The 23,776-nt window shown below is 43.2% G+C and overlaps 1 protein-coding gene across 3 annotated transcripts in view; it reads left to right on the top strand.

Annotated features, from left to right (window-relative positions):
• Nucleotides 1-341: 341 nt before the first annotated feature.
• The window catches only part of cbarpb (CACN subunit beta associated regulatory protein b), a 201,861-nt gene continuing 178,426 nt past the window's right edge, over nt 342-23,776 (top strand). Inside the window, exons 1-2 of one of the 3 annotated variants that reach the window (XM_080212986.1) lie at nt 1,391-1,440; nt 7,473-7,545. The gene's annotated coding sequence lies outside the window, so the exon portion shown is untranslated. Of the gene's footprint in view, nt 402-1,362; nt 1,441-7,472; nt 7,546-23,776 lie in introns of those variants that run through there. The other 2 variants (XM_080212988.1, XM_080212985.1) reach the window with 2 other exon arrangements.

Here is a 23,776-nt window from a genome sequence, read left to right on the forward strand (position 1 = left end):
TTACAACGTCGACTGACTTTGCAAAAAAAGAGAACTGATTGTGAGTGAACATCGACACAAACATTATTATCTTCTAAAACAATTTGTGATAGGAAACCGTTTTGGGGGCGGGGGGTGAAAAAAAACCCTCGGGCGATTTCAGCTGAAAGACCCGTTCCTCCGCACACAGCCCCCATAGTGCGAAATTTCGAAAACAGAAAGATTTCATTGAAAAAAAAGCCATTCCTCTGATGCCATCAGTTACATAACTCCACATTGAAAGACACGAGGAGAGAGGGGTTGTTTCATTCTCTGATGCGTTGGTGACACCCACTGCCTGCCTTGGCGAATAGATCTCACAGAAAAAAACCCGCTGAATTGCTTCCAGCTCACCCTGGAAATCATCCTGAGATGATATATAGGTTGGTTTCAATTTTAAACATCACCCGATTCCGTTCCTGTCTCCATCCTCCCCCGCCACAATCCAGAGCTCACTGCTGTGTTTTTGTCAAAGGAGGGGATACCGTCATGGTATTATTTTTTATTTATAACATTTAAGACAGCGTGTGATCTTATTCTGCCTGGATTTTTAAAATAACAATCTGCGGCTATTACTCTTTTTTTTTCAACAAATCAGAATGAACACCAGGCGAAACACTAGCCAAAATATCCATTCGGACTCAAAAATATAAACAAGCAGATGTGATTCAAAACACCAAGAAGCGAGTTCTCTGCTTTCTATTTACCCAAGTGGGGATCGATTAGCTGGCAAACATTCTGCATGAACGTGTGATTGACAATCTTAGATAGAAAGAGGAGATTTTTTTGGGGGGCAAAAAATATCCATATAAAATCTGAAAGACACATTAGGAAACATTTGACATTTATTGTAACAATAACGTGCAATGATATTCACACTTTCTCTAGATTCCGGGGCGCTTCGGTACAGTAAATAAGAACATTGTATACATTTCGATGTTTTCACAGTAGGGAATGTAGTTCTATATACAAAATAGGGTCATGTTGCGCTCTGGAGGTGAGGGAGAGAGAAAACTAGGACAGATTCAGACGTGGCAGCGTGGCTATTGCTGAGACTGGGCTGTGTGTGTGTGTCCATTTGGGACTCCGATATACATGACACTTGCTGCAGACAGACCGGGGGATCTCTGTAAGGCGCAGCAATGAATCAAACGAAGCTTGCATTCCCCCTCTACATAATTCATGACTTTTTTTCTTCCCAGCATCATTCCTGGTCTCTCCCCCACCTCCGCCCCCGCCAACCCCCGTCATCACTGCAGCCGCCGAAGCCATCATGTGACCGTCCCAAAACACCACGTTACCCTTGCGTGGGTGGAACCAGGCGAGTTTCATTCATAAATTGCTGGGGTTTAAATCAAAATTAAGGAGTTGCCATTGAGTTGCCTATTTGTATCCCGTATGGACCCCATGAGTTGCCATTAGGTAAGTCGGTGGATTGGCGGCGGGTGCATTAAAACTCACTCGGTCAAAATCTCTGAAAAAGATCTTTTTTGGAAAACAAATTATTTACAAAAAGGATGTATGTGACGAGTAGAGTGAAATTGTAGCGACGGGTGTGAGTAGCAGAAATGTGCAGGTTGGCGTGTGTGTGTGAATTCACTGAAATCAGAAAAGCTTTGAGGTGTTAACAGAATCAATAATTATTAGTTAAGGAGTAAAGATGTTTAAAAAATTATCAATTCTTAAGATTTTTTTAAACATGCGCATGTTTCCAAATCGACCACATTGCCTCTTTGTGTTACATTTTGCAATATTGGAGAAAAATTAAGATTTATATATAAGTTGAGGCTGGAGATCGCGGGCAATGGGAACTGATCTCTCTCTCTCTCTCCCTCGCGTTTGCTACTCGTTTCTTCGCAAAGCCTTTAAGCAGTCTTGTTTTGGTTTGTCCGAATTGCAACTGTCGATCTCAACCTGTCACCTCGTCTAGCGACTGTTTTTACTGAATGGTTTATTAGGATGAATGGGGAGTGGGGAGGGCGGGGGGTGGTGGTACACTGACGTCTATGCGCTATCAGCTCCGGTCGTGCGTAAAAGAAAGCCCTCCGAGATTTCTCTTTACTGTGCTTGCAAAGTCAATCCAACTGTGACTTATATTAGAAGCCTGTTACTTTAGTAGCGAGCTTGCTTCGATGTGTCTGCCTGCCTATTACAGATGTAACACCTCCCTGTTATATATCTCCCCACCACACACACACACACACACAAAACATGTTAGATTAACCATTTAACAGCCGAATTGGATACAATTTAAATGGCCAATTTTATCATTTTTCTGGTCACTTTGCTCTTAGTAGAAAAAATTACAATACTGGTTTAACCATTTAACAGCCGAATTGGTTACAATTTAAATGGCTAATTTTGTCTTTTTCTAGTTTGCTCTGTGTTTCTTTTAATAAAAGTGCATGCCCTACTCTTGAAGGGAAGCGATAGTAAGAATAAAACAAGCCTAAAGGCATCATGGAATGATGTTTCCCCAAGTATAGGAAGAGATTGAATTTAGCGCAGTTCCCTCTCCCCCCCCCCCCGTTCGCCCCCGTCGTTTGTATCAATTGCCATCCCAAAGGCCACCTCTCCCTCTGTGATATTTGCTCTTCTTACATCATTGTAGATTTTCCCAGTCGCTAGCAGGGGGATATCCCTGTTGGTCAATTCGCCTACTTGCATCCAGTGGGCTGGTGGTGGAGGGGGTGGGTGTTGGAAATGGACCAAAATAAAAGCAGGAAAAGCTTTTATTTGTATCTGTAGAGAGAAAGCAACCCTTCACCAGAACCTCAAACATTAACCGTATCTCTCTCTGCCTCAGCTGTTTACAATCTGTCCTGCCTTCTATTTCCAGGCAGCATTTTGTTCCCGTGCTGAAATGAATAGTGTTTAACTCATTTTAGCTCTGGAGAATGAAAGTCATGCAGAATATTCGGACTAACGTGTGCCAGACCGCGGGGGGAGGGCGGGAAGGGGGTTTCTTGCTCCCGTGTACCGTCTGAAGGTTAATGTTAGGACATACACACCCTTTCGGGACAATTCTTAAATTATAGCATCCTCGAGCTAGACCGGTTGGAAAATGTGAATGGTGATTTAGCCATTGACTTTTAACTGTCCTCTTGATGTGGTCGAGCAAGTCACTTGGTTAAAGGGTAACTAGGGCTGGACAATAAATATTGGCCCAGCCAGCGATACCCACATCCCATGAATGAATTAATATATATATATACATATATTGTATATATGTATGTAATAACGCGGCGTCGAAGGGTTAAAAACCTTCGTGTAATAGCCACAATGTTCCAGATATCTTGCTGGTAGTTAATTGAGAGTGCATTCTATACTTCAGTGGAGAAATAATCGCGGTCAACAGTTTGTCAAGGTAGGGGGTGCTCCAGGTCAGTGGTGTTCTCAGTAGGAAAAAACCTCAGCCATTCTAATCTGAACGACAGCGACGGGAGCTCACACTATCTCATCACGTCCATCGAAACGGTGCATTACCGCACGGGAATCTATCTTCGGCCATCGCACACATCCGCTACAGATGTTTCAAAGCTAATTTGTCCGTCTGTTTCAGAAAGAAATAAGCAACAGCTGGACCTAGCAATTTTAATGAAAACATGCAGCCGGTTGAATTCAAATTTGTGATTTTTCAACAATTTTCACGCTGAAAAATAGGACCCGGTGTTTTAAAAACATAAATAGGGTTTACATGTGACCACTTTTTCCAGCATAAACATCGATAATGATTGAAAATTGTGATTCATTCATTCATTCATTTGTAAGTTATTAGATGCTCATAAAAATTAAATCCGGTAATTGCATATTATTTTTTAATGAATGGGACAGGATGTCATTAAAAGTCTTACAAAGCTGAAACCTTAATTCTGAGTTTTTTTTCTCTACCAACTATTTTCATCAGAAATCTCTCCTTCCCATTGATTGATTGGGGAAAGGGACTCATCAGCTTACAATTCCTGTCCCGCCCACTGGGTGACGCTGCACGGTCTCCTCCTCAAAATAGTCTTCTTAAAAATAAAACATAGAATCATTCCAGTGCAGAAGGAGGCCGTTCGGCCCATCGAGTCTGCACCAACTCTCCCACCCATGCTCTATCCCCTTAGCCCCACGTATTTCCCCTTCTAATCCCCCTAACCTATATATCTTGACAAGACGTTAGGGGGATTAAAGGGGTAAGAACGGCCAATCCTTCTAACCTTCACATCTTTGGACTGGGGGAGAAAACTGGAGCTACCAGAAGAACCCCACGCAGACACGGGGAGAATGTGCAAACTACACACAGTGACCCGCGACTGGAACTGAACCCGGGTTCCTGGCGCTGTGTGGCAGCAGCACTAACCACTGTGCCACCATGCCAATCGATGGGAGCATTTTGATATTCTTAATTACTGTCTGACTGACTGGTGTGCAAAAAGAATTTAATCAACATTTGACTATTTAATTGAATTGCTCTTTTTTTTACCGTTATTAAACTTTTTACTTCAAGCCTTTCTCAAGGTCCCGGCTTTTATTGATATATTGGACCAGAGCTGAAATTGTGAATGAATTTGGATTGTGACCTCTGACCCATGTACCTCATTTCCCTGGATGTGTAAGTGCATTTCAGTCAGCTCTGCTGGGCAAACATCTTCCTGTGGATTCTGTTCAGTCATTTTTCAAAAGTAATTTATAGAGAGCAAACTTGAAAAGCTTAATTCATGTCAATGGTAAGTTAGCACTGCTGCCTCACAGAACCAGGGACCAGGATTTGATTCCTGGCTGGGTGACATGGTGGCACAGTGGTTGGCACTGCTGCCTCACAGTGCCTGGGACCCTAATTTGGTGCTATCTGTGCAGAGTCTGCACATTCTCCCTGTGCCTGCATGGGTTTCCTCCAGGTGCTCTGATTTCCTCCCACAGTCCAAAAGATGTGCAGGTGAGGTGCACTGACCATGCTAAATTCTCCCTCAGCGTACCCGAACAGGCACCAGAGTTTGACCAGGGGATTTTCACAGTAACTTCATTGCAGTGTTAATATAAGTCTACTTGTGACTAATAAATAAACTTTAAGCTGAGATTTTTTAAAAGAAACTGTATTTATGTTAGAGAGTGAGAATCAGGTAAACATATGACAGTTCTGATGGCTTCTGATCCAGCCTCGAATTTAGTAAATTTTTGACCCCAATGTCAAATCTCTCTATGGCTGCCCCCTGCCTTCCCAATTGCTGTAACATCTACAATCATTTCAGATTCTGCATTATTCTAATTCTTGGCCATCCTTGCCTTCCACCATTGACTGCCTAAACCCCCAAACCTAGAATGCAAACTCTGGAATAACCTTCCTAAACTTCTGCCTTTGCCTCTTCTCCTCCTCCTCTTCCATCAGGATGTTTTTCAATGTCTTTGACGAAGCTTTTGGTAGCCTATCTCTTCATGTGGCTTGGAATTAAATTTGCCCAATAACAGTCCTGTGAAGCACAAGGGGAACTCTTGTTGCTTGCATAGTTCAGAATGTGGATTAAGCCAAGGTAACATCTTCTTCCTCATTTGAAAGCCAGTTCAACTTTCAAGACAAAATTCCTTGTTGAACTTTGAAATCAATCGATTATCTTCCTTGTGTTTCTGAAAGTGAGGAAAGATGAGTGCTCGAATTGCTTCAGTGATTTTAATTTCTCCAGCACATATGAGACAGAGAGAGAAAGAGAATGAGCGAGAGACAGGCAGGATAGAATGAATGTTAATGTGAAAAAGTCAAAGGATTGGGGAGGGGGTAACTGGTTAAAAGGGATGAAAATGACAGTGTTTTGGGAATCCAGCAGCAATCTGCTGACTTTTGACTTTAACTTCAGGAGGTTTGGCTATGTACAGGCAAGCCTTGTGGGAATAACAGGTTGCTAATTATACAATTTAATGAGATGTTCAATAGCTGTTATTAAACTGTGAGTTTGTACTTTAACTCTGATTGTGTGGGTTTCCTGGATCTCACCAGTGAAAGCAATGTGAGAAGACAATCGAATTTGAGGTGGCTGAATAAATGGCAGAAAATCCTTTGAGTGCTGAGACCTCGTACCTGCTTCCTTGCCTAGTGAAAGACTTTTGCTCATGAGACTTAAGTTTAAGTTTATTTATTAGTGTCACAAGTAGGCTTATATTAACACTGCAATAAAGTTGCTGTGAAAATCACCCAGTCACCCCATTCCGGCATCAGTTTGTGTACACTGAGAGAGAATTTAGCATAGCCAATGCACCTAACCAGCATGTTTTTCAGACTGTGGGAGGAAACTTGAGCATCCAGAGGAAACCCACACAGACACAGCGAGAATGTACAGATTCCACATAGACAGTGACCCAAGCTGGGAATCGAACCTGGGTCCCTGGCATTATGAGGCAGCAGTGCTAACCACTGTACCACCATGCCACCCAGGATACAGCAGTGCAGCTTGCAGTGTAATGTAAGCCTACTTGTGATACTAATAAATAAACTTTGTGTAGGTTTGGGAAGGCAGACTGGGGGCTGCTGGGTTTGGAGTTAGTCATATCAGGATATATTTGAATGTGTTACTCACCACTCCAGGCTATCAATTAGATTATTAAACACTTCCGATTCTGTAAACTGGATCACAATCCTGTTGCTCATCTCAGCAATTTCCAACCATGCCCGTTTGTTCTCTGTGACAGGCTTTATCCTCATGTCCACATGGAACTGAATTTCCCTAGGGATCAGCTCCAGAAAATAGTGAAGTCTGGTGCAGCCTTGCAATATCGCGAGTCTGTTGTAGTGTCTTGCTCTGGTGAAACACCTAGCCAACCTTTGCATTTCATCCGAGCAGAGTCCCCTTAAATACTTCATCTGAAATAAACTCGTGCGGCTTGTCAGCACACCCACTCATGATAATTGGTCAAGAAACTGGGGAGATGGTGGTGCAGTGTTAATATCACTGGACTAGTAACCCAGAGACCTAGTGTGTTGCTCTGGATACATGGGTTCAAATCCCACCATGGCAGCTGGTGGAATTTTAAAAACTCAGTTGATAAATCTGGAATGTGAAGCTCATTTCAGTATTTGCATCCATGAAACTATCATTAATTGTCAGAAAAACCCATCTGGTTCATGAATGTCCTTTAGGGAAGACAACCTACTACCCTTCCCTGATCTGGTTGACAATGACTCCAGACCCTTACCGATATGGTTGTTTCCTAATTGGCCTAATGAAATGACCCAGAAATCCACTCAATTCAAGGGCGATTAGGGATGGTTAACAAATGCTGACCCAGCCAGCGACACCCAGGAAAGAATAGAAAGTATCAGAGGTCCGATGCTGATGCATTAGCTGCATTTAAAAAGCCACTCACAAGTGCATTGCGAAAATATCTGGGTTCCCTACATGCTACCGGTGCCCTCACTGCCAGTATGTCAAAGTTAAAATCCAGCCCAACACCTTTCCTCATTCTAACTTGATTTCTTGAAGGGAAAAAAACTTGTTGGTTGAATCTTGGAAGCAAAATGTGAGGAAAGAAGGGGAGGAACAAACCATTTTGAAGGTGAGTGGATGTTTCACTTCTTAAAATTTGTATAAGGGATGTGGGCATTGCTGGCTAGGCCAGCATTTATTGCCCATCCCTAATTGCCTCTTGAACTGATTGTCTTGCTAGGTCTTTTAAGAGGGCATTTAAGAGTCAACCACTTTGCTGTGGTTCTGGAGTTGCATGTAGACCAGACCAGGTAAGGATGGCAACTTAAAGAAGAAACTTCTTTATTCAAATGGATGTAAGAATTTGGAATTCACTACCACAGGAAGTGGTTGAAGTGAATGGTATAGATGTATTTAAGGAGAAACAAGATAAACATAAGAGGGAGAAGGGAATTAAGGGTTACCATGGTAAATTTTGATGAGTAAAGAAAGGAGGACTCTTGAGGGGAGCATATATACCAGCATGCACTGGTTAGATATTTAATCTGTTTCTGTATCCTATATATAATGTCGTCTTATCAATGTAACGTCTATCACTCAAAGTTCGTGCAAAACACCAACAGATTGCAACTGAATAATCTTTTTAAAAATGATGAAGGAAGAAAGCCCAATTATTTTCCCCTTGAGTATTGACTTTGAGGTAGTGTGACACCCTCACAAGCAGCTGCCAAGTCAGAAAAACTTCCAACAGCAGCAATTAGCCTTCAATAGACCTCAAACCTACTCAGACCGCATTCTAATAGAGTGTACCTGTGACAGCGATGGAAATCGATCATCTTAACTTGCACTTGTATTGCAACTTTCAATAATGTCCCAGCACATCACAGAAGTTAGTCAGTCTAAAATGGACATCGAACCAAAGATGACCAAAAATATTAGTCAAAGGAGTACACTTTAAAGTGAAGGGGACAGGGGCTAAAGGTGGTTAGTGAAGGAATTTCAGAGCATGCTGCTTAAACAGCTGAAGACATAGATACCTGTGCTGGGACAAAGTGAGCCTAGACTGTGAGAAACACCCTGAGAAGTCAACTAGTTTTTGCAAATGACCTTAAATGATATAGAATCATGCAGTGCAGAAGGAAGAAGTTCGGCCCATTCAGTTTACACCGACTCTCTGAAAGAACATCTTATCCAGGTCCTCCCCTCCGACCTATCCCTCTAACTCCACGCACTTAAGTTTATTTATTTGTCACAAGTAGGCTTACATTAACACTGCAATGAAGTTGCTATGAAAATCCCCTAGTCACCACAACTGGGCACCTGTTTGGGTAAACTGAGGGAAGGTTTAGCATGGCCAATGCACCTAACCAGGACTGTGGGGAGGAAACCGGAGCACCCGCAGGGAACCCACGCAGACATGGGGAGAATATGCAGACTCCACACAGTTATGCAAGGCCGGAATTGAACCCGGGTCCCGGGCACTTTGTGGCAGCAATGCTCACTACTGTGCCATTGGGCTTAGATCTGAATTCCACGTTGCTTATGAGGAGTGTTTTCTTATGATGTTGTCGCCTGAAAAATAAATATACTGTATTCTGTTGCATCTGTCATGTCTCTTAGAGTATTTCACAAGTATGATCAATTATTTTTGAAGGGCATCCATCCTCTTTACTCTTCACATGAATGCGGTAGCTATTTTTTACAGAACAAATTCCCATGACCAGCAATAGAGCTGATTACCAATCAATCTATTTGTGTTGCTCTGTAGTTGCTAGTTTGATTCATTGTGCGCAAATGCTGTGCTGACAAGTGGCTGACAGATTATTCTAATGGCAATCAGGTTGGACAGGTTAATATGCTCTTGGGCAGTGGGCCAAGGTACTCAATTTAAATACAAACATCTTTTGAAGCTGGCAGCCTTAGTAAAGTTTAGGAGAGATCTTTTTTGAAGACGTACTTTGTTGAGGTGTGTAAAAAGGACTTCCGTCAACCAGTAGTCAGTTTGAAACCATCAAGGATCGGGGCAGGCCAGAGACTCCATCACCTGTCAATCGTGAACCATCCCAACTCAAAGTCACCACAGTCCCAGAGGATAATAGGCTTCTCTCCCCTTTGAGGGGAAGAGCTGACGGGTAGCGATTTAATCTGAGGATCACCACACCTCAAGCGAGGGTGAGAAGGTGGGGGCTCACATGAATAACCGGGGCTGGTACAGGAATTGAACCCATGCTGTTGGTATCGCTCTGCATCAAGAGCCAGCCATCCAGATAACTGAGCTAACCAACTCCCAAGACTATTTGGTGACCATATGTTCACAGGAAAAGCAACTTTGGTGTTTCTTATATCATAAAGAGGAAAGGTGAGTATATAATTACTGGAAATATATTGTTTATTTCTGTTATCATTCAATCATTAATCTATTGTTCAATAAATCTTATTTAAAACTGGCTTCTCTAACCTTTTCACTCAGGGGGACACTGCATATTTTTCTCACTCAAGGGGTGAATTTTGGCAAGGCAACATTTGGCACAACAATAAACTAAATTTCAAAACAATTGCTAGCAGAAGTACAGCAATTGCATAGCAATAAATTGTTTAAGTTTTAAAAAAAGTTAAGTAATAAAAATGACCAGAGTGTGAGTGTATGTATGTGCTACTGTGTGGTGGTGAGACTGAGTGAGTAACCAGAGACTGGGTGTAGGGTAGATTCCCACTCACCACCATGTCTGCACTTACTCAGTTGTACTCACCCCCACCCACTCACTCAGCTGCTCCCACAGGAGGTTTGGCACAGTGGTATTATCAACTGGACTAGAATCCAGCAACCCAGGGTAATTCCTTGGAGACCAGAGTTCGAATTCCATTATGGCAGATGGTGAAATTTGAAATAATCTAATAATGACCATGAAACTATGCTGATTGTCATAAAAACCCATCTGGTTCACTAATGCACATTAGCGAGGGAAGCCTGCCATCCTTACATATGGTTGACTCAATAAATGCTGGTTCAGCAATGCCAACGAATTAAAAAGAAACCCAGCCAATCAGTTGCCTGTTCCCCCTCACTCCGTCTTACACATCCCCCCACGTTCCCAGACTCTGCCAGTCCCGCAATCTCACCCTCTCTGAGCTGCCAAAACTGTGTATACCCGGGTACCAGCCCCTTTACTTCCCTCATACTGTCCTCAGCATGCTGAGCAATGCTGGTGTTTGCTGCTCCTCCAATTAGAGACTGTTTCGCACCCTCACTGAGTGCTGAAAGGTGCCTAACACCAAATGGAGGAGGGAAACAGCCTGTGATTGGAAGAACAGCTCCTTGTAGAATCTTCCTTTGAAAATTACCTGTTTGACCAGAATTTTGATGACAGTTCTGGGATATAGATGGGTTTTGCGGGCTGCCTGCCAAGCATGGGTCCTGGCTACGCTTGTCTTTTTATGGGGTATGTGTAACATTCCTTGTTCCAGGCCTAGCCGGGTCCCCTCCCACAACTCCTTTACCGGTACGTCGATGACACCGTCACTGCCTTCCATGGTTAAGCCTGATTTAGAGAATTGCCTAAACCATTGTTTGATAGTGTTTTTACCACCTTACATTTTCAAAGTTGAGGAAGTCATTCAGTGGCACGCAATATAGCCCGAAAGCTGAAATGCAATTGTGAAGATTAATTTCGACAAAGGCTTGGGCAAATAAAGGCTGGTCATGGGGAACAAGGGCCCACTTGTAAGAGATGTGATGCTGAATTTAAGAGAAACAATTAGGATAAATGCTTCAAAAGGAAATAGCAACATATTCATACAGAATTACTGTAATATGTAAACTTAACCAATGTGCCTGGCTGATGTAGGGAGGCTCGAATCTTCTGAGTTGGAGAAAGGCGGGTGGAGGAGCTGTAGATGAATGTGTTTCCAACTGAACCAAACTGGCAGTAGAAAATTTTCCAACAAATATAATAAATCCCACTATTAACTCAGTACCACTAACTATCATTAACTCAGTAAAAGATTAGGACCTTGCTATACCTTTTAGCTTTGGGTCATCTGGGCTTGAAACATCAGCTCTTTTCTCTCCTTACAGATGCCGACAGACCCACTGAGATTTTCCAGCATTTTCTCTTTTGGTCTCAGGATCTTTCTGTTTTCTGTTATTCAGTTACCATATAAGGCATTTACCAGCTGAGCTATCTTATTTAGGTTCAAAAAATACTTTTATAATTTGTGTGCACAAATTATATATGTATTTTATTCTAGAGACCTAATAGTTCAAACTTATTATAGAATCCCTACAGTGCAGGAGGAGGTCATTCGGCCCATCCAGCCTATACCGACAACAATCCCACCCAGGCCATGCCCCCTAATGCCATGCATTTACCCTGCTAATCCCCTGATACTAAAGGGCAATTAGGCACGGCCCATCAACCTAATTGCACACCTTTTGGAGTGTGGGAGGAAACCGGTGCACCCGGAGGAAGACCACACGGTCACTAGGAGAACATCCACACACATAGTCACCCAAGGCTGGAATTGAACCTCGATCCCTGGAGCTGTGAGTCAGCAGTGTTGTCCCAGCTTTTCTGCTAATGTCACGATCTTAGTGTCTGACCTTCCCCTCAGGGATAAGCAATTGAGAACCATATTGTTTGAGAAATAAATCAAAGTGCATTATCAAGGCATGGTAAGCAAACTCCAGAGTTAATAGTAAACCAAATAGTCCCTGGCCTTTCTCCGTTTGTTTTTATTAATGAGAGCAAAAGTTCGATTCTCCTTCACTGGCATCAATCGCTTCTATAAATTTCAGGGCCTGAAGTTAATAATAGAAGCACTTACAGGAATTTTATTTTGGGAGAATGTTGCCATTAGCCACTTTGTTCATGGAATTAGCTTCTGGCGGCAGTAGGGTAACCTCATCCTAACTAATAGAGAATGTGGAGCCATGCATCCCAGTAAATAATTAATCATATTATGGGGCTGCATACTTAAGAAATTCTAAAAGAATGGGAGCATTGCTTAAGGGAATTGATGTGCACACATGAGTCAAACAATCTTTTATTGACTGAAACGAGGTCAGAAATTCCCATGCTAATCATTATCTTCTTAATACTGCTGAGACAGTGGATCCATTTGGTGCTCGAGGTTTTATTTGATTAAAGATTTTAAAGGGTTATTTTTGAAATTGGAGCAAGTGTGGAAAAAGAAATGGAACTGAAGCCAGCAGAAGTTATTGAATCCTTGAGGGATTTATTGAGGTTGTTTGCTATTATGCAATGCAACAACCGATAGGACACTGTGAAGCATTTGACCCTCTTTTCAGGATTTTGAAAGCTTGTATCAAACGACAGCCACAGCTAAGAATTGAGTGTGAATTTAATGGCAAGTTATCTTATGCTTAATCTATGTTGGATACTCTAATTTTCTGTATTGTCAACATGCTCACTGGTCCACTCTATATACAGAAAATATAAATGCATTCATGAGTCCTGGGCTTCGTTGGTTGGCCAGCATTTATTGCCCATCCTTAGTTGCCCAAAAGGCAGTTGGGAGCACATTGCTCTGGCTCTGGAGTCACATGTAGGCCAGACCAGGAAGGATTTCCTTCCCTAAAGGAACCAGATGAGTTTATCTAACAATGGACAATAATTTCATGGTCATCAGTAGATTCTTAATTCCAGATTTTTTTTTTGTTGAATTCAAATTCCACCATCTGCCTTGGATTCAAACTCAGGTTCCCAGAACATCAATTCATTTATCTGGATTAATAGTCATAGATACATAGAATCCTACAGTGCAAAAGGAGACTATTCGGCCCATCATATCTGCACCGACCACAATCCTACCCAGGCCCTATCTCCATGACCCCATGCATTTATTCTAGCTAGTCTCCTTGACACTGAGGGGCAATTTAGCATGGCCAATCCATCTAACCTGCGCATCTTTGGACTGTGGGAGGAAACCAGAGCACCCGGAGGAAGCCCACACAGACACAGGGAGAATGTGCAAACTCCACACAGACAGTGACCCAAGCTGGGAATTGAACCTGGTTTCCTGGCACTGTAAAGCAGCAGTGTTAACCACTGTGTCACCGTCCCACCCAGGTTAGCCTAGCACAACAGGAGAAAGAGAAGCTGTCTTATGATGACCAAAAGAGAAAATGCTGGAAAATCTCAGCAGGGCTGGCAGCATTTGTAAGGAGAGAAAAAAGCTGATGTTTCGAGTCCAGATGACCTTTTGTCTCGTTTCTAACTGTATGGTGACACACTGGTTAGCACTGCTGCCTCACAGTGCCAGGGACCCAGGTTCAATTCACGGCTTGGATCACTGCCTGTGTGGAGTCTGCACGTTCTCCCCGTGTCAGCGTGGATTTCCTCCAGGTGCTTCAGTTTCCTCTCGTAGACTGAAAGACGTGCTGGTTAGGTACATTGGCCATGCTAAATTGTCCCTCAGTGTACCTCAACAGGTGCCGGGGTATGGATTTTCACAGTAACTTCATGACAATGTTAATGTAAACCTACTTGTGACTCTAATAACTGAACTTAAAGTTATCATCCAGCATTGCTAGGTTGTGACACCAAAATGGAAGTTAATTTGAAAGGTCTTGTAGGTATTTTAAACATGCTTACACAAAGCTTACTTTTCAGTTAAAGTGCATTATTGGACTTTCTTGTTGTGAATTGTTTTACCGTTTATCTTCTGCTACTGGGCTCCCATTCTCTCAAACCACCCAATTGGAATAATGTGTTTCCTATTGGGATTTTCCCTGCATATTTCCTTTTGGAAAAAGCAAAGTTGGAATAAGATTGACACATCTGGCCTCAAGGTCTGGGAGCACAGAAAGAGATGCTGAATGACTTCCTGCTCTGTTTAAAATTTATTTTTTTAGAGTGATAATTAGGCTCACATTAATTCTGCAATGAAGTTACCGTGAAAATCCCCTAGTCTCTGGCGCCTGTTCGGGTACACTGAGGGAGAATTTAGCATGGCCAATGCACCTAACCAGCATGTCTTTTGGACTGTGGGAAGAAACCGCAGCACTCGGAGGAAACCCACGCAGGCACAGGGAGAATGTGCAGACAGTCACCTGAGACTGGAATCGAACCCGGATCCCCGACAGTATGAGGCAACAAGACTAACCACTGTGCCACCGTGCTGTTCAGTAATGTCAATGCTTCAGTGAAAACATGAATCCCATTGACTCCTCAGTACACCTACAGTGCAATATTCAGTCTGAGGAACTCCAACCTCCACATGTCACAGGTCTGAATATTTTGGGTGATAAGGTTTTCCTTCCTGCCATCCAAAATGTTAGTGACTCTGAGTGCCCCGCAGCCATTTTGCACTCAAATGAGCATTTAAGAGTCTCCAGGCGAAATTTCTGTCACTCCCTCATGAGCAAGCCCTGTCTTAGAGTGCTGTTAGCCAATCTGATGGATTCCGCAATTCTCTTGTCCCTACAGTGACAAGACCTGCAGTGGACTGAAGAGGAAGTGTACCCAACATGCTTAAGTCTAAGTGTCAGTGCCAGTGGACAAGATAAGTTTAGGAGGACCCAGGGCGGAAATGTTATGGAAGGTCGTGGGGAGTGCTAAGGGGGCAGTCAGGGTAAAAACGGGCAGGGGGGACAGTTCAGCAGCCAATGGACCTTCAGGATGAGGCATTCACAGTCTCCCCCACTTCCCACTGGAGATCTAGGCACATTTCTTTTTGGGCTTCCTCTTTGTCAGGTCAATCTTCCAGCCAGGCTAAAAATTGAGGATGGACAGAAGTTGGCCACTTAGGGGCCTCAGTTGGGGCAAGAGCCAGCTTCCCATCTGATGTCTTGTCTACCCCAGTGTAAACTTATTACATGATCAGAGCAGGCAGTAACCCAAAGAGAATCCCATTCCTTCGGTTTCACTGCCCCATTGCTCCAGTTAAAATCCCACCAAATGGGGCTATGAAACTGTGACTATAGTGTTTGTGGATGCTGCACTTCATAAAGAAACCTCTTGTGAAGTTTTGATTCATGCTTCAGTGCAGTCTACAACCCTTTTCACCTGGCTTTAAAGGCCACAGTTCCATTGCAGAGGACTCCATCAGTGACATTAAGAAATCAGCTCTGTAGCTGCAGGTTTCTTGGAGCTAATATGTGCTGGAAAATCCAGCCCCCATGAATTAGATACAACTTGAACTGACTTTTGGAGCAAGCAAGGAGATGGATTCAGGGGCTTGTTTGGTCTTAGAATCCTTACAGTACAGAAGGGATTCTGTACAGAAGGAGACCATTCGGGCAATCGAATCTGCACTGACCACAATCCCATCCAGACCCTATTCTTGCAAGCCCAAGCATTTACCCTGCTAATCCCCCTGACAGTAGGGTCAATTTAGCATAGCCAATCAACCTAACCTGCACATCTCTGGACTGTGGGAGGAAACCGGAGCACCTGGAGGAAACCCAAGCAGACACGGGGAGTATGTGCAGACTCTGCACAGACAGTGATCCGAGGCCAGAATTGAACCTGGAATCCTGTGAGGCAGCAATGCTAACCATTGTGCCACCGTGCCGCCCATGGTCCACTCTGCACATTGGCTTTGAAAGGAATAAAAATAGTGAATGCAAAAGATCCAAGATTTGATGACGATCAGGGGAGTTGTGAGAACTTGCTCTGTGCATATTGGCTGTTGTGTTTCCTACAGTGGGCATGCATCTTGATCCTGCACTCTGTATCTGCAGGATCACCAGTGGGGCTTGTGATCTGACGAAACCCAGAAATTGTGGATCTTATCAGGGAGATCACACTCTGATTTTCGCTGCAACATAATCAGGCTCAAGCTCATAATGGGCAAGGACTGACTTCCAGACATCTCAAGAAATTTGAATCACATTAAAGATCCCCCTCACTGGACCTCCCCCGCCACGCCCCCCTTACCAGATTTTCATACCTTGCTGCTTACAACTCAGACCTGAACCTGTCAAGGACGCAAAGGTCTTTATAGCCCAGGGGAGAGGAACATGGCCAAGCTGTCCCCTCTGGCACTGTCCCTGGTACTGTTTGGCAGTGTCAACCTGTCCCAAGGGGCAGTGCTAGTGGCAGGCCCTAGAAAAGGCCTCACTTGCAGGGACTCATCTGTTTGTGTTGTGGGGAGGGGGCTTGTGAATGGACACAAGAGAACAATGGGGGTGCCGACGATGATTGGGTGGGGGGAGGATGAGACTGGCAACAATCGGTGGAGGGAGTGGGGGAGGGGCATGATATCAGCCATAATTGGGGGGAGGGTGGTGGGGGATGATGGGATGATTGGGGGGGGGTGGCGGGGAAAGGCCTCGGATACCTCTGTGTCGGAGTTGCTGAGGAGGGGGAGTGGGGTGGGGGTGGTGTGATGGAGGAAATGATTTTGTTTCTGTGATCGGGCTGCCCTTCAGTCCCCACTTCACCAGACTAATGACGCAAACTACACCCACTCTATTTTTTTGGCAGGGACAAGATCCAGAAAAAATATTGGCCAGTGGATCCGCAGAGTTCCACTCCAGTTTTCTTACCAGAACAGACATTCTGCCAAATACTCATAAGATTCTGCCCAGTGACTGCACATCAAGAGTAGTCAATTGGCTGTAAAATTCTGTGGTCTGAAAGAGTGCAGTGTAACTGCAAGTTTTTTGTTCTTTCTTATTTAAAGGAAGTCACAGATGTAATGATTGCTTCAGATAAAGCAACTGGCAGCGGTATGACAGAACATTCAATTTTACAGTGACAGGCTTCCCCAAGGAGCAAGAAATCATAGCTTTCACTCACACAGCCATACAAATTCCCTTGATCAATGGCATCACTTACATCAGAAGCAAAGAATTCCACTCTCCCAACCCTCAGCTCATCTGTAATCAGCTACAGATCATCAAAAAATTCAATTCCCCATTTGAAGGAAGCTGCCATCATTTTAAAGCAGTCTGCAATATCAGCCTTCTTGTACCTAGAAAGGCAAGGTGCAGGCTGGATCCTGAGAAATCAAGACTCCCCTCTGTGGCAATGCCAGATGATACCAAATGGGCAGCAACATGGCACAGTTAGCACTGCTGTCTCATAGCGCCCGGGACCCAGTTCAATTCCAGCCTCAGGTCACTGTCTGTGTGGAGTCTGCACATTCTCCCCATAACTGTGTGGGTTTCCTCTGGGTGCTCTGGTTTCCTCACACAGTCCAAAGGTATGTGGACTAGGTTGACTGGCCATGCTAAATTGACCCTAGTGTTAGGGGATTAGCAGGGTAAATATGTGAGGCTACGGGAATAGAGCCTGGGTGTGATTGTGGTCGGTGCAGCCTCAATGGGCCTCCTTCTGCACTGTAGGGATTCTATGATTCTACCTGTGTGCTTTCCCAGGGCACCAACTGAACACCGCTATCACTGAAGTTTTTTTTTAAGGTTTACTTATTAGTGTTACAAGTAGGCTTGCATTAACACCGCAATGAAGTTACTGTGAAAATCCTCTAGTTGCCAAATTCTGGCTCCTGTTTGGGCACACTGAGGAAGAAATTAACTTGGCCAATGCAGCGACCAGCACATCTTTCAGACTGTGGGAGGAAACCAGAGCACTTGAAGGAAACCCATGCAGACAGAGAGAGAACGTGCAAACTCCACACAGATGGTGAACCGAGATGGGAATCGAACCTGGGTCCCTGGTGCAGTGAGGCAGCAGTGCTAACCACAGTGCCACTGTGTTATCTATCAGTCAACTGTGATCATTGAGTAACTAATTGGAATTCTGTAGGTGCGCCTGGGTTAGTCTACAGATGTGCTGTCAATATTGTCCAGGTGAAATCTGGAATTTTGTGCTGCATGCCAGCGTCTTGCAAAACATCTTGCCACAGGAGCTTCGCAGGTGGAAAGCAGCTCAGGCAGGAGAGTTCAGCCAGAGGAACAACTGCAGCCTCAAGTGTAAGTGAATGAACCAATGACCAGCTCTGAGGCGCATGCATGCCAGTCTAACACGGGATGCATTCTCATGACCACTCAAATGCAAGAGCGATATACATCTTCTACACACTGTGGCAGCATCTCCTAATCTTTGCTTGTCTGCTTCAACTCAATTGTAAAGGATCCCATTCCTGCCACCTCATGAACTCCATTACCAAATCCCAAAATCCACTCTTAAAACCCACATTTTGTGCTTTGATTCCAACTTTAACGTTCCTCTTAACTGAATCCTTATCCGACTTTCCGATTATGTTGCTCGAATGGATAAACCAGGTGGTAGTGCTCCAGAGTATGGGGCTTAGACCTTTGCTATATTTCTCAATTTAAAATACATTATTATATGATCATTACTTCAAGCTTTTAGAATGTCGCATTATGCTGTTTTCCTAATTCCTAATGGAGCGAAGTTTTCATTCGGGTTACCAAACAATTGCTAATAAAATAGAATGTTAAAAGCTCAGTAGCTAAGCCTTGTTGAATGACGGGACCCATAAAAGTCAGATCAAAACAGGAAATATGTGCACAACAAGGAACCAATTTGCGGTTGACAGGTATAAAGTCCATTTTGATGATTGTGTTTTATGACATTAAAGGTTTATCTGAAATTCAGTTTAACAGGAACTATTCGTATAAGCAACCTGGAAACATCTGTCACTTATGATCGTCCTCCATGTGATACAATAAAGAATATAAACTTAGAATGAAATCATATTAAAAAAACAGAGGGACAGAATGAAGTCCTGAGGCTGAGAAGAATATCCTAGCTTCCCAATATCTAATGGATAGATAAAAGGCTAGAGGAAACTCCACAGGGTTAGGGCAAATGGAATGTTCGAATAAAAAAACCACTAATGATCAGATGGAGGACAGGTGAAGATTCAATCAGGAGTATTCAAATTTGAATCAAAGCCTAAAATGTAATGACTTCCATGGCAAAACTTTAAGGAAGTTAAGACACAGAGTTACATTGTCTGTAGAGGGGTTAAAAAGAATGGGTTCGACTTATAAAGTCCTTAAAGAGCTTTAACATTTGTTAGAGGTTCCTTTCTTTGCAAATAACAGCCTTCTTTGTTCTTGAATAAAATGCAACTGTCTTCAGACTGCGTTTCTTTAGGCATTGGAGCAGACAGTGATAATATCAGAACGAAAGAATTCAAGAGCATTCAGTCGGGGAAGGTGATGGCCTAGTGGTATTATCGCTAGACTATCAATCCAGAAACTCAGCTCATGTTCTGGGTTTGAATGCTGTCTGGGGCAGGAATCCAATAAAAGCATCTGTAATTAAGAACCTACCGATGACCATGAAACCATTGTCAATTGTCAGGAAAATTCCCATATGGTTCACTAATGTCCTTTAGGGGAGCAAATCTGCCATCCTTATCTGCTCTGGCCTACGTGTGATCCCAGAGCCACAGCAATGTGGTTGACTCTCAACTGCCCTCTGAAATGACTAGCAAGCTGCTCAGTTCAAAAGTTTATTTATTAGTGTCACAAGTAGGCTAACATTAACACTGCAATGAAGTTACTGTGAAAGTTATATCAATCCTCACCACCTTTTCAAGGGTAAATAGGGATGGGCAATAAATGCTGGCCAGCAACGACATCATGTCCCATGAAAGAATAAAAGCAAGTTACAAGATTCTGGGCAACATTTCACATAAATGAGAAGACATTATTTGAAATCAAGAACCTGAAAATTGAGATGAACAGTCAGGTTGGTTGTGCTTTGTCTTGTTATCATCCAGTTTTTTTGGTGCTACCCTGTTGCTTTCAATGAATAAACATTAGTGTTTCCTCAGCAAAATGGTCATGGCAGCATCTCAAATGATTCAGGAGATGTACCTCAGGTTTATAACTGTAGTATCATTAAAGTCCAACTCTAATGCAAGGCACTGAACAGATGAGGTATTGTGAGACTGTCAGTGTAGAATCTGAAAGGTAACCAGACATTGAATTTCAAAAAGTCTTCTACTGTATGTGTATCTTCTTTTGGTAACCAAGGGAGTGGAGGGTGGTGTTTCATGGTGAGATGGGAGATGGCGAATGTGTTTGCCTATGTAAAAACAGTGATAGAACTTCCAAGTCATCCTTTTACATGATACACTTCAAATGTGATAAGGTTTGACGATTTGTTCTTGCTTGATTGCTTTGGTTTTTTTCCCTGCTGAAGGTAATTATTGTACTTTTTGTTTTCAATAACAGAGGGCAAGTTAAATATTGGGTTTGTTTCCTTGGTTAAATTTCAGTGCGTCTGGAAATGCCATGTGGGAAAAATGCAATTCTTTAACATCCTGTATATCTTCAGCCAAGTTGTAATGGGCATGTGAATGGACAAATGAATGTTACTGGATAAATGAACATTAATGGCAGTCACATTTCAAAACGTTGTTGTAGCCCATTTTGGAATGATTGATTTATAAGCTGAAGTCAGTCGCCTTATTGTCCCGTTAAAACTGACAACTGGCACAGTGAAAATTTCACAGAGCCCTGCCACTGTGTAGCAGAAGCACCATTTTATGGGGCCTTGAATTGGATTCAATTTGAATTAGGATTTGTTTTTGGAGGAAGCAAGGAGATGGATTAAGGGATGGCCTTGCCTAATCTGCACGTTGGCTTTCTAACACACTGAGAAAGGAATCAAATTTTCAAAAAGAAAGAAGCAGCTGAATAAAACAAATAGTTGTTCTCTTATCCATGAAGCTTGGAGTCTGAATGACACCGTTAGGGACCCCAAATTGTAAATTTAAGGGAAATATGGACAGAGCTTGTGATGTGTATGCTATAACATTGAGTACTCAAGAAATGAGTTTTAAATGTACTTTATGTGGAGCTAGAGGGAGCAGGAATTCTATTCTTGACTCCGTGCAAATGCTGTAGGTCACTGTCAGTTCTACCTCACCCCTTCTTGGCACTGCACCCTCCCTCTATCCCTGGAAGCTACTTACATGCATCAGGACATCCACAAAGGGATGGCTACTCATCCTTCTGTGGGATTCTCAGACAGAGGCAATAAATATATACAACCAATGCCACTTACCTGTAGCGCAGCCATTGCCCAGATCTACAGGCTTCTGAAGATGCGATTCCAGTGCTGAACAGGTGAGTAGCATCCTGCAATGGCCCCCTGGTGGTCTGCTGAGTTGCTCCCTCCCCCAACCCTCCACACCCCTAGAAAGAGAGAGTTCATTCGGGAAAGAGCAGGAACAGGAGGTGAAAGAGAAGGCAGAGGATGATGATATTGAGCAGAGAGGTGTCCCTGCTGTGTGACGGGTTTGTCTCGTTTGCCACCCTTTAGGAAAAGGACCTTCTTTCTCTTCCTCACGGTTTGCAGAAGAAGATCCAGGATGGCATTGGTACCCAGCTTTTGGCTCCCTTTCCACATCCTGCTTTTTCTGGTGTAGTGGAAGGCTTTGGCACAGATCACAAATCTCTTCCACAGAGCAACCAGAGGCCACAGTGAAAACTGTCGTGGGACTCTTGATCTGATCAGCTTCCGTTCCCACCCCCACTGGCTCTGAATAGACAGGAAACCTGTGTCTATACTCATGAAGGGCATCCTTACATGAAAACCATAACTTTTATCAGTTTTCCACCATAGGCAGTTTTCTGACCCAGATGCACACCCATCTCTGTGCCATAAAATCCAGCCGTAAACATCCAAATCGATTCCACTGTGGATGGTGAAAACCTAATTCCACAATATTGCAATAAAAGAAACATTTATCTTATTACTGTCACAAGTAGGCTTACATTAACACTGCAATGAAATTACTACAAAAATCTAGTCGCCACACTCCGGTTCGGATACACTGAAGGGGAATTTAGCATGGCCAAAGCACCTATCCAGCACATGTTTCAGACCGTGGGAGGAATCCAGAGCACCTGGAGGAAACCCATACAGACACAGGGGCTGGAAATTTACCAGCCTACCCGCCACAGGAATTGGAGCAGGCGAGGTATAGAATATGGGAAGTTCCATTGACCTCAGGTGGATTTCGGGGCAGGGAGAATGTACAGATTCCACACAGACAGTGACCCAAACCGAGAACTGAATCCAGGTCCCTGGCGCTGTGAGGCAGCAGTACTAACCATTTCGCCATCAAGCTGCCCTAGACAAAGAACCATTCCCATTAAAGTCCATGTAATAGGAGAGTTAGTAAGTTGGACAAACACTAATATAGCTAAAAGCCAATCAAAAGCTTCCTTCAGATGTCCTTTGAAATGAGCATTATTCAGTCAGTAGAATCCCTACAGTACAGAAGGAGGCCATTCAGCCCATCCAGTCTGTACTGGCCATAATCCCATCCAGGCCCTATTCCCATAACATTTACCCTGCTAATCTACTGACATTAGGGTGAATTTAGCATTGCCAATCAACCTAACCCACACATCTTTGGACTGCGGTAGGAAACCGGAGAACCCAGAGGAAACCCATTCAGACACTGGGAGAACATGCAGACTCCACACAGACAGTGATCCAAGGCCGGAATCGAACCTGGGATCTTGGCGCTGTGAGGCAGCAGTGCTTGCTACCATGCCACCCATAATGGTCATAATATCAGCGTCATTTTATTCATGTGCAATCTTCCATTATTGTTATATGCACAGATAATATGAGAACGCCAAGTTTGATAAACAACCAGCAGTTTTGTGAACTATAATATTCAAATAATTGCTCACCACTTTACAAAGCTTCTTATTATAAATAGTATATCCATTGGTGTATGGTGAAAGGAAGAAAGACAACAACTCAAATTGCCAATCTTGTTGGCATTTCATGTCATCAGTTGCAAGTGCTTTCGAGCCACTAAGGGAATTTTAGACCACTCTAAACATGGACAGAACACTGACTGCAATATTGCAATATCGCTGTCAATCTGAATTAAGGACTTCAAAATATACACATACAGCAAACCTGAGGAGTTCCATTCTGCACTGACAACTTTATTGCACCAAATGACTGGTGTAACTTATTGTGTTCTTTGAATTGTGGTCAAAAAAGGGTTTGAAGGTAACTGGCTTGCAGAGAAATAACCCTGGAGCTTTTGAAATGCCAAAGCAAACATTTTTTTCTGTTGCATAGCTAGCCCAAATACATTATCCTTATTCAGGACTGAAAATCCACTGCAAATTAATTTGTTATGGACTCATGGAAACATATATTGTCTACATTGTGAAACCTGAACACAATTTCCTTCAATGGGGAATGGAGTAGAGTTTGGGTGCAACAGCAAGCTGGCCACAAATTGTACCCAACGTTGCATTAGCTCCCACTTAAACTCATTCTTACATCACTGAATGGTAAAATCGGTCATGTATAGGTGGAATCAGGCAGTATTATAGATCATTAAACAAAACCCCATTAACCTTTCAAAAACATTTCCTTGAAATATTCAATAATGTTAATCTGGTACAGTATAGT

The sequence above is a fragment of the Carcharhinus amblyrhynchos genome, chromosome 26 (genome assembly GCF_965287045.1).
Source record: "Carcharhinus amblyrhynchos chromosome 26, sCarAmb.v2.hapA, whole genome shotgun sequence".
Taxonomy (NCBI): domain Eukaryota; kingdom Metazoa; phylum Chordata; class Chondrichthyes; order Carcharhiniformes; family Carcharhinidae; genus Carcharhinus; species Carcharhinus amblyrhynchos.